This window comes from Lagenorhynchus albirostris, chromosome 14 (assembly GCF_949774975.1).
Source record: "Lagenorhynchus albirostris chromosome 14, mLagAlb1.1, whole genome shotgun sequence".
NCBI classification, from domain to species: Eukaryota; Metazoa; Chordata; class Mammalia; order Artiodactyla; family Delphinidae; genus Lagenorhynchus; species Lagenorhynchus albirostris.
Genome location: NC_083108.1, coordinates 82,454,354 through 82,464,994, shown reverse-complemented (window position 1 = coordinate 82,464,994; position 10,641 = coordinate 82,454,354). Strand labels below are relative to the sequence as shown.

General features: G+C 46.7%; 1 long non-coding RNA gene across 4 annotated transcripts in view; it reads right to left on the bottom strand.

The window, feature by feature from the left end:
• Positions 1-4,931: 4,931 nt before the first annotated feature.
• The window catches only part of LOC132504281 (uncharacterized), a 38,443-nt gene continuing 32,733 nt past the window's right edge, over positions 4,932-10,641 (bottom strand). For all 4 annotated transcript variants that reach the window (XR_009534819.1, XR_009534816.1, XR_009534818.1 and 1 more), the window contains one exon: positions 4,932-9,026. This is a non-coding gene — a long non-coding RNA (uncharacterized LOC132504281). The remainder of the gene's footprint in view (positions 9,027-10,641) is intronic.

Genomic DNA, 10,641 nt, shown 5'->3' with positions numbered 1-10,641 from the left:
GCCACATCACCGCTTCATTTTTCCAAAGCGAAATGACTCCATTTTAACTTGGTGGACCCCATCAAGGACTTAATTTCTGGCCTCTCTAGTCAGGCAGCATAAAACTGTCAGGTTTTTCATGCCCAGCAGCTCTTATTTCTTTATGTAAAATAACTTTGGCATTTGACTCTGCCATGTTAATAAAATGTATCTCAGCAGGTTTATTTTATTAATTTTGTTCTAAAATGTATCAACTCTAGAAATAGGTGAGGGAGATTAAGAGGTACAAACTTCCACTTACAAAGTAAATGAGTCCTCCGGGATGAAATGTACAGCGTGCAGAATACAGCTGAAATTGTAAGAGCTGTGTACGGTGACAGAAGGTAGCTAGACTTAACCTGGTGATCATTTTGTAACGTAAAGAAACCTCAAATCATTATGCTGTACATCTAGAACTAACATAGTGTTGCAGGTCAATTATACTTCAATAATAAATAACTAGATGTATCAACTCCAATAAAGGCAAGAGCGACACTATTTCCAGTAAAAAGTAAATAACAAAGAAAACTGTTCTTCGGTCTTAGAGGTTTTTTTGTTTGGAAAAGGGAAAATGAACATCTCTTACTATTTTTTGGTCTTAAAAAATACCCCAAACTATCCAGAGAAGATAAACTCTTCAGTGTATGATTAATATTCAACTATGCATGAGTGAATCAGCAACTTCTAGGTGACTATTCTTAACACAGAGAAAAAAAAAAAAAAGGACCCCAGGTTGGCTTTTTCCATCAAATGATTGGCTCTTTCCCAATCACCTACATAACTTGCATTTGCTCAAGGAATGTCAGCTAATTTGATTATATTATTCAAAACTAAATCATGAAGGCAAATGAAATATAATTAATTCCAAAGCAACCTATCTATTTTATTATTCCATATTCGCGGGGGTTATCCGAGTGATTGCTTCACCCCATCAGTCTGCATATTAAAATTGCGTCGATACTCAGAGGCAGTTATCAGAGGGGCCAGAGGACTCTGGGGGACTTGTACGCTATTCTGTGCATGTCCTCTGAGAGTGTGAGAAAAAGAAGGGAGAAGAGACCCCAGGTGATGCTACAGAGCTGATGAGGATCACAAGCCATTTCGCTGCCGGGGTCCTTGATGACAGCGGCCTCTCGAGCCTCCAAGGACACCCTGCGCTGGGCACGTGAGGTTGACAACAGTCTGTGTTTCCCAGGCATCTCGAAGCCCAAGGATCTCCTGAGGATCTTGATTAGCACTTCCGCTGAGATGGAAACTCTTAATGCTGGAAAGAGCTATTCACACTCGGTCTGCGTCAGGTCAGCACCTCGGCCGACGTGAGATCAGAGCACGGGGGAAATCGGGAAAAGACCTGAGAATACCGACTGGCAAATGCCCTAATGCGTGATTGAAGGCTGGAGTTCATGGGCTCTGGTTTCTGGTCCTTCCCCTCCTCAGAATGACTGTCCTGTAAGTACTAGTTTTGTTTATTCACACGGGGCAGAAATTTCCGTTGGGCTGGTCTCACCTGATGCTGTCGATAACTCAATCTCTGCAGATGCATGGTCTGGACAGCCCTTGGACCTGGTCAGGAGGGGCCCCTGCCCTGGGCCCCATGCTCCAGAGGGCCCCTCTCAGACCCTCTCGGGGGCCACGGGGATGTGCCCACCTGGAGCCTTGCCTCTACACCATGCTCCAAATATCCACACACACACCCCCACCGGATGTTCCTTCCCGAACAGCCCAGGCCTGTTCTCAGGGTCTATGTGAGCCTTTCTTCCTGTGCACGCCCCTCCAAGCGAGCTGCTGCTGGAGATACCCCAGCCCAAAGACCCACAAGGGGGGCAGCTCTGGGGTGGAGGTAGGGGATGGACAGCACTTGGACCGTGGGCTGGGGTGTCCACCCTCCTGGCCCACCACGGCCAGCATGGAACTCCAAGGCTGAGCGGGCTTTCAGTAGGAGAAGAGAATATATTTCAGCGAACACTTCGTTAGCTTGATTTCTAACTTTTAAAGGAACAGACACATGGGGTGTGGGTCCCCATTTGTACACTTACTCCAAGCACCAAACAAATTAGGGGCTGCATTAGCCAGGGCTCTCCAGAGAAACAGAGCCAACGGAATAGAGACAGATGTATAGCAAGAGACTTTCTACAGGGACAGGCTCAGGGGATTAGGAAGGCTGCAAAGTCCCATGATCTGCCATCTGCAAGCTGGACACCCAGGAGAGCTGGTTCCAGTCTGACTCCACAGGCCCCAGAACCAGGAGCACTGGAGCTTCATTTGCCAGGTTTCTCTACATTCTGCCCAGTGCCACCACCGCCACCACCGCTTCCAGGCAGAGCCAGGGGCGCCAGACCCTGCACTGGCTCAGCCCAGCTCTGACGGGCAGTGCCATCCTTTCTGCAAGATCCAAACACCACCAGGGACCGCTGCCCCCTCGACACGGTGGGCACCCACTCTGTGCCAGGCACTGAGCTGAGGCCTGGACCATCCTATGAGGGACAGACTCTCAGTCATAAGTTCTGTTTTACAGATGAGACTGAAGCTTGGAGGTGAATAAACTTTTTTGAGGTCACACTTAGACACGCTGGAGGGACCCTGAATCCAGGGTGTTTGGGTACCACCGCCCCCTGGCCCCGCTGATTCTCCTCACTTACGTAGCTCTGAGCACAGCACAGATGGTATTTTGTTGGTAAGTGACTAGATCCAGGGGAACCCTACAGTGTGAGCAGTATCAATTGAGCATCTACAGGGCACGTAAAGCCTAGTAGCATCTGCCTCTTAGGATTTCCGCCTCATCCCCCTTTGAATAATTCCAAACCACTAAGACTTAGAGAATCCCGGAAAACCCAGACCACCCCCCAAGAGCTGTACCCCAGCGGGCTCTGCAGCCTACGGCTCTCGCTGCGTCCCATCACCTCAGGGCAGTGCCGGGACGAGAGTCGACCTTGGCGTAGACGGTTGGCCCCAAGTCGGTCCAGTTCCATGTGTCTACCCTGGGGAAAGTGGTCCACGTGGCCCGGGGTGGCCCTGGCCTTGATTCCTGAGCCTCACACAGTTTTTTCCCAAGGTGCAGGTGCCCAGAAGCCCTGGGTCTGATTGTTCTTGTGAACCCAGGCCCTTCTTCCCTCTCCCCGCTCCCTGGGGAGCACGTCACCAGGGCGTGCAACCTCTCTTTAGAAACCAGCATGGCCTCCCTGCTCCCTGTGCAGCCCAAAGGGCTCCCCACCCACCCCAGTGAGGGTCTCCTGCACTCCCCCTATGACACCCCTTCCCTGAACGCTAGAGCCCCTTCTCATCCTTCCCTCCAGCAGGTGTGCCGGGCTTGGCAAATGAAAAAAACACACGGCACTCGGCTAGATGCGGACTTCAGATTAACAATGAATAAACGATGAATAGGTTTTAGCATCAGTAGGTCAAATATCTGAAATTCAAATGTGACGGGGCATTCTGCACTTTATCAGGCAACCTTACCTAAGGGTGACTCCCTAGGACCCAGGGGCCCCACGCCCTCTGCCCAGGGACCTAACGGTGCTACATGTTGTGTGTTATCCTTATTTTTCAAAATGACTCAGCACAATGATAGGTGAGAGGTCTTGATATATGATGGTATATAATGGTCTTGATAAAGATCAAGCATGTAAGCTCAAAGGCTTGGTTTACTTTTAATAGTTCTTATCTAATAGATGAATTTAAGTCTATGAAAATTTTTACTCATTTTGGTCTCATCCGAGATGTGTTACGTGATGCCATCACTGCCATTCATCTCTGAACAGTTTTACTGGTCTTGATCTCTCTAGCTGTCAACTGAGGGAAAGGGGATGCTTTGCTTGTTCTGTTTTTAAATCTCCAAGGGGATAGGATTTTTGTCTCTTTCTCAGCAACTTTGATATGTATGATGTTATAGGCAGAGAATGTGGCCTGTGGGATTTATGCATTTTGAAATCTGGTGAGATTTTCTTTCTGGCATGAAACATGGTCAGTTTTTATGAATGCTCCAAGAGGGTTTGTTGGCACAGAGTTCATAGACAGCTGACAGATCAAGTCTGTTAACAGTGCTGGTTGATTTTTCTTTGTCTAGTTGATTTGCAGATTTCTGAGAGAGGAGGATTAACATATTCTGTTGTGGTTGGGAGTTGATTTCTCCTTGTACCTCTAAAAACATAAACTGTATCTTTCAAAGCTATGTTTTTAGCCAAACAGATGTACACAACCATTTACCTTGACAAATTATTCCTCTGATAAATTGATGCTTTTTACCTTGCATTCTATTTTCATTGGCAAGGCTGCCACCACTGGCTTTCTTTCTGTTAGCATTTTCCTGGTATGTTTTTCCATTCCCTTATTTTCAACCTTTTGTGTCACCTCTGTATTGTAGGTGGTCTCTTGTAATCAACGTGTACACATATTTGTGGTGAAGTTTATCATTCAACTTGAAAATGTCCGTAAACAGCAGAATTTAACCCATTCACGTTTACTATGATGAATGCTATGTTTACATTCACTCCTGCCATCTTATTTTATACTTCTTTCTATTTCTTTTCCTGATGTTTACTGGATCGAGTGAGTTGTCTTTGCATGCAACACGTAGAGAATTCATTCCTCTCCAAACATGACCTGTTGTCAACAGTGACACTGTGTGGCCTGCTTGTCATCAGCTGAAATCTCCAGCTCCTTCCCCACAGGACATTAGAGGCCGGACTTACCCTCTGGACTAAGTCCCTGTGGGTCTTGAGTTTATCTCAGAAAGGGAGAAGGGGGGGCATGCAGGGGCAGAGGAACGCCAGGGTAAAAAGGATATTTTGGGGACAGACCGGCTGAAGGCTCAAGGTGGTTGATTTAACCATTAATAAGGAGATATCTCCTTAATTTTGTATGCCAAGCAAGTGGAGTGGACACAGAAATTAAACACAGAAGGACACGACACCAAGTGATGTGAACAGGTTTATTTGAGAATCCAAACACAACCCACACAGGCACTGGGGACCTTGCTCCAGTTTTACAGCAAGAATTGCCTTCCCTGCGACCGAGCGCCGGACTCAGCTGTGGCCCCAGCACTTTCCGCGCATGGAGCCGACTCTTCCCACGTCCAGCCAGCGCCTCTGAAGGACCCAGCTGTTCTCACCCACACACACTCTCTCACATTGCTCACAGGACTTTTCTCTTGAGCACATTACGTTATACTGTAACACGGCTTTGCACTGAGCCCAGGGTAACAGCACATGCACACGCAGCTTTCATGTTATGCCAACAGCCTCTTCTTTCTTCACAGCACAGCACGAGGTTACTTTTTTCCCATTCATTACACCATTGCTCTCTGTTTGTCCCAGTGACCCACCACTGTGCTGACCTCTTAGATGCCCCTTTGCCCAAGGTCCCTACACAATGAGTAACAGTGTGGCTCAATCAGTGTTCTTTATCCATTAGAGTCCCAAATTAAATAGGAAAGCCCGCCTTCCTAGAAAAATGTCTACACCCACAGATACACAAACCCCTGCATACACTTTAAGAAGGTTCTGGACCTCTCTGAAAACCATCTACAGACGCTAGGTTTAAAAGCTCTCTAAACATGGCGCTCCTACCATAATTCATGATGCAGAGAAGATCTGGGCCAGGGCCAGCTTCATTGTCCAAAGGAGGAGGGGGAGTCTGCGTGAACCCATTTTCAGAAGTGGCATTGAGGGAGCAGAACTGGCAGGGTGCACACAAAACAGGCTACAAAATGTATACATTCACCTGAAAATCAGCAAGAGCAACTTACACATGCTATTATTTTACTTTAAAAACGTATTTTATTTGCATATACCTACATCTGAACAACAAAAGCACTTTGGTCTAACCGTCACCTTCCTCCGAGACCTCCGCCGACACGTTTAACAAACACAAGGCCCCGGAATCTCTGGAGTTGCTCGTGTGCCTCTTAACATTTTAAAATATAACATGAGAATGACTTTTTTTTTTAATGTTTTCATGTCCTTCTGACCTCAGAATTACTCTGCCTTATGCACACCAGGAGTGGGAACCCAGGGGTAACACACAGAGGCCTCCCTGCCCATAGGGTTTGGGGGACCCCGGCCTGTGGAAGCCGGAAGCTCTCCCAGAATTTCTGTGCGGTCCTCGGGGCGTACGTCTCAGGGCCGCCCTCTCCGGGCCCCGGCGTCTCTCAAAGTGTTGTACTTACATGTTCTGCCCACTTCAGTTTGGACACAGCACCTGGCCCTTCCGCCAGTTTCCATAAGAAAGCCACTCAGACCAAGCATCCCAAGCCTTTTGGGAGGGATTCTGTGGTCATAAGGGTTCGTACAGGAAAGTGTGCAACCTGACACCATTCTACTCCGCTGGGTCCCTCTCTTCGACTCCCTTTCCAAGTCTACTCTGTATTTTCTTGTCTCAGACTATCCCAGGAGACTGCAGTTCTTCGCTTTCTCACCACGTGGAACAGTTCAGCCCTCTCCAGGTCCCACCCCAAACTGAGATGTCCTAACCCCCCACAGGGCTCAGCAGAACCAAAGAACTCCAAATAACACGATTCATCCTCGTTCATAGGCACCTGGGATTAATAACAATTCTTCTGTTGCATTACTAAAGGCTAGGCACTTGATGTGTGTTTACTTAGTTTTCTCAAATGTCTCACAGGTTAGGTATTTTCAAAACCATCTTACAGATGAGAAACCTGAGATTCAGAGAAGTGAAGAAACTGAGTAAGGTCACAGAGTAAGTGCTGTATCACCTTCGTGTTTCCTACCTCTCTTTATCTCAATCCATGTACCAACTCGGCAGTGCTACTTATATTTGCCTCCTGCCCTGTAATGGTATCAACCTCTTTCTCATCTCTTCCTCGGGGTTTGATTTTACCATTGAGTACTTTTTCCATCCGCTGATACTTGCTTTCACCTATTATTTTCAAATTCCTGAGGATAACAGCAGGTTGCACAGAAAGACTCGCTTAATAATTTTAAATCTGGGGGGAATAACTGAACCAAGAGGTGGAAGACCCCTTGGAAGGCATCGTGTCCAAGCCTCACGCAACACCAAAGACACACCCACAGCTTCCTCCAGATGGCCCGCGACTGGCCTGGGCACCCACCTTCTCTAGAGCAGACCACTGCAGGCTATTGGGCTGACTTCTTGAAAGAGTTCTTCCTTAAGGTAAGAGGCCGTAAAGATACAATCTGCCATTTACTCGGGCTCCCCTTAGAAACTGTGAAGTCGGCCCTGGCTTTTCTCGCTCACACCCTAACTCCTAGCAGGCACAGGAGTGACCCAGTGGGAGAGCTCAAGCCACGTGTGACCCATGTGGGGTCTCTGCCCCACCCCACTCACATCGAAAGGGCCGTCTGGATGGCTTCCGCCTCAACTGTGGAAGCGGAGCCTAGACTCGCCCCGAGAGGCAGGTGGACGCCAGACCCACTGGCTGTCAGAGACTGGTGTGTGGGGTCTGGGCCACCACTGCTTAGCTGAGAAGTGTCAGGCCTTAGCATGGGTGGGAGACAGCCATCAGGGACCAGAGCACAGCTTGCAAAGTTAAAGAAAAGCCTATGGGCACCATGCAGGTAATACAAATGACGAAAATGGGTCACACAGGGAACATGAATTCGTTGCCAACCTTTAAAAATCATTAAATTTTATGTAAAGATCTGGATTGTTGGTGTTTCCTTAAAAGAGCAGATGATGCGGGACCCTTAAGCCTGTATCTCACATGGAAACAAACAGCTACCACTGAGCAGGCACTGTCCTCTCAGGAGGGCAGGCTCTCTCCAGTCTGCCAGACCTGACGACTCCTTTGTCAATTGCTTGACCCCTGGGCCAGAGGGTCCTTGCAACTTGGTTTGCTGGGGCAGTTCCAGTTTAGGCCTATTGTCCTTGTTTAAGTATTAACAACATCGCCCCCTCACCTTATTATATGGTCACCTAGACAATGCACAAGCCACCACACACACACACACACACACACACACACACACACACACACGCTGACCACTGAATTCACACAACCACATGTCAAGCACAGAACCCTGTTATAAAGTGATTTTATTAAATTGATTTGGACATACTGTAGGTCAAATAATATTTTCCGAAGATAACAATTATGGACTTTAAAGCTCGACATAAAATTAGTAGCTTCCAAAGTGTTAGTCATATTCCCCAGCAACAGCATGATAAAATAATTCAACTATGTAGAAATATAGAACTCTAGGACTAGCTGGAAACTCAGAAATCATTTAGCCTAATGTCCTCATTTTGTAAGTGAGAAAACTAGACTCAAAGATTAAGCAATTTGCCCAAGCTCACATACCTAACAGTAATACAGCTACAAATCAAACCAATTTTTCCTAAACCTATAATTCTATCAGTGATATTTCAACTGGCTCTCTATCAACTAAAAGTCTAGGCTTTTCTCTAACGCTCCACACTACTGTGACATGGAAGTGTGTTAAGACACTACAGTAAATCGTAGTCGAGGAATTCAGGCCTGGAAGGGGCTTTATCAAATAACTAAGCCAGCCCTCTCTTTGCGAAAATGAGGAAACATGAGAAGCAACTTCCCAAGGGCTTGTTAACAGAGATGTCTGGATCAAAATTCAGATGGTAACAAATTTACCCCCAAATCCCACCTCCAGTTTCATGGCTCACCCAGTAAGTTATGTGCTCCTTTTAAATCTCCTTTATGCATTGAGGTTTTAGTTATACAAGAAACCCTTCCAGTCAAACAGAAGAAATTAATTCAAATATGAAGAGAAAATCAAGCTTCGTTTCAGTATTTCGATGACTATTTCGGGTAGTTCATTTTCCAACCTCTCAGACAGTGGACAGAGACCGCTAACCTGAACACCCATTTCAGAGCTTTCAAAGAGCCTTAATTTCCCCAAAGACTTCCTGAGCAAAAGGACTACATGTGGGAAATCAACGAGAATAGGAATGAGAAGGGAAACAAAGTTAAAAATTAGTTGCTTTTTGTTGTCATTGGGGACTTTTGGTCTTCTAAACATTCCTTGAGTTCCTCCACATGAGTTTTTAATACCAATCTAGCCAGAAAAAAAAAAAAAAAGAAAAAAAAAGGCCTATAAATGTCAGGATACTGAGCAGCTCAGTATCTCTCCCCCTCCCCGCTGCCCTCACCGCCGGCCGCCACCTCCTGCTCCGGAAGCTCCCCGGCAGGACCGCGAGCCCCCTGCAGCTGCCCCTGTGCTGCCCCCGGAAAGGCCTCCCTGCCCGCTACCTACCGCTGCCCCCCGCCCCACCCCCACTGCTCTAAATCTTCACCCTAGGTTATTTTCTCCGTATCACTTAATCACTACCTCAAACTACATTATTTATTTGTTTACTTGCTTATCATCTGTCTCCTCCACCAGAAGTCAACGCCACGAGAGTAGGGCCCTTGTCTGTCTTACTCAGTGGTATTCCCGGTACCTGGCACAGTGCCTGGCACGTAGGAGGTGTTCAATAAATACTTGTTGAATGAATGAAGAAAGTTCATGCCTACAAAGGAACTGATATGTAATCCTCAATGAAAAGGTATCGAGGACTCCTACACATTATTGCCCCAAAATCACAGAATCAGAGACTATTATTAGCGAGGCCTCCTACCATCCGTTTCTCCTATGGTCTCCCCAAGCCAGTAAGGGGCTCCCCTTGTTACCAAAGGAGCCTGAGAGGGCAATTCTGGATGGAGAAGAGTTCTAACTTTGCTTGCTTCTTCCTCCCTATTTACATTCAGCTATTTCCAAAAAAATTCAAGTTAAAAATATGTGATGTAGCCACTAGAAAATTAAGTCTGACTAACATAGAGACACAGTGATTAGCAGAATTCACAAAATTAAAGTTCAAGGGCATGTATGTCTGCCAATGATTTCGCCAACAGACAAAGTAAATGGAAATTATGAGTCACCTAAAATCTAAAATGAAATTTAATGCCATCTAGGAAGGGGTGGATATTTATGGGTATTTTGAGGATATACAGGTACAGTGAGTTCAGAAGTAACGGGATATATGGACAGATACGTAGAGGCTGAATCGAGTGGTGACCTCAGAAATACCAGAACACTACTTCGCGGGAGCTGGCCGTTTTCAAATGCATTCACCAGTATGCTTGGATCAAGAGAAGGTCGGTCATGAGCTCCCGAAATGGGGGAGTATCTGGGGTGACTTTTAGGTAAAGTGTAGACAGAAGGTGACTCAGGAGGCTGGGCAAGGATCATGGTTTCCTGTGTAGTGTTTCAACTATGGAGGCATCGCGCCAGAATCCCAGGAAACACACACCCACGACTGGGACCTCACAGCCTGTCCTGGGCACACATGCGGAGGGATTCCAGATTCAAAGTCAAGCTGTGGAACACACTTGGCATGAATCCAAAAAATCAACCTCACACGTGCCTCTTGGAAAACAATGTTCTGCTGGGGCTTGCTGTAAAAATTTCTTGGGTCAATGTAGGTATTTACAGGGTTTTCCTTCCTAGTGGCACTTATGGGTTTTAGGATTTTTATCTCTTAGCAAAACGCTTTATATAACTGATATTTTGAGATGGTTTCTCTCCTTTGTGTGCACTCTCTGGTGGATGCAGAGGCTGGTGCTCTGACTGAAGGCCTTCCCACACTCATCACATTTGAAAGGTTTCTCCCCCGTGTGCACTCTCTGATGGA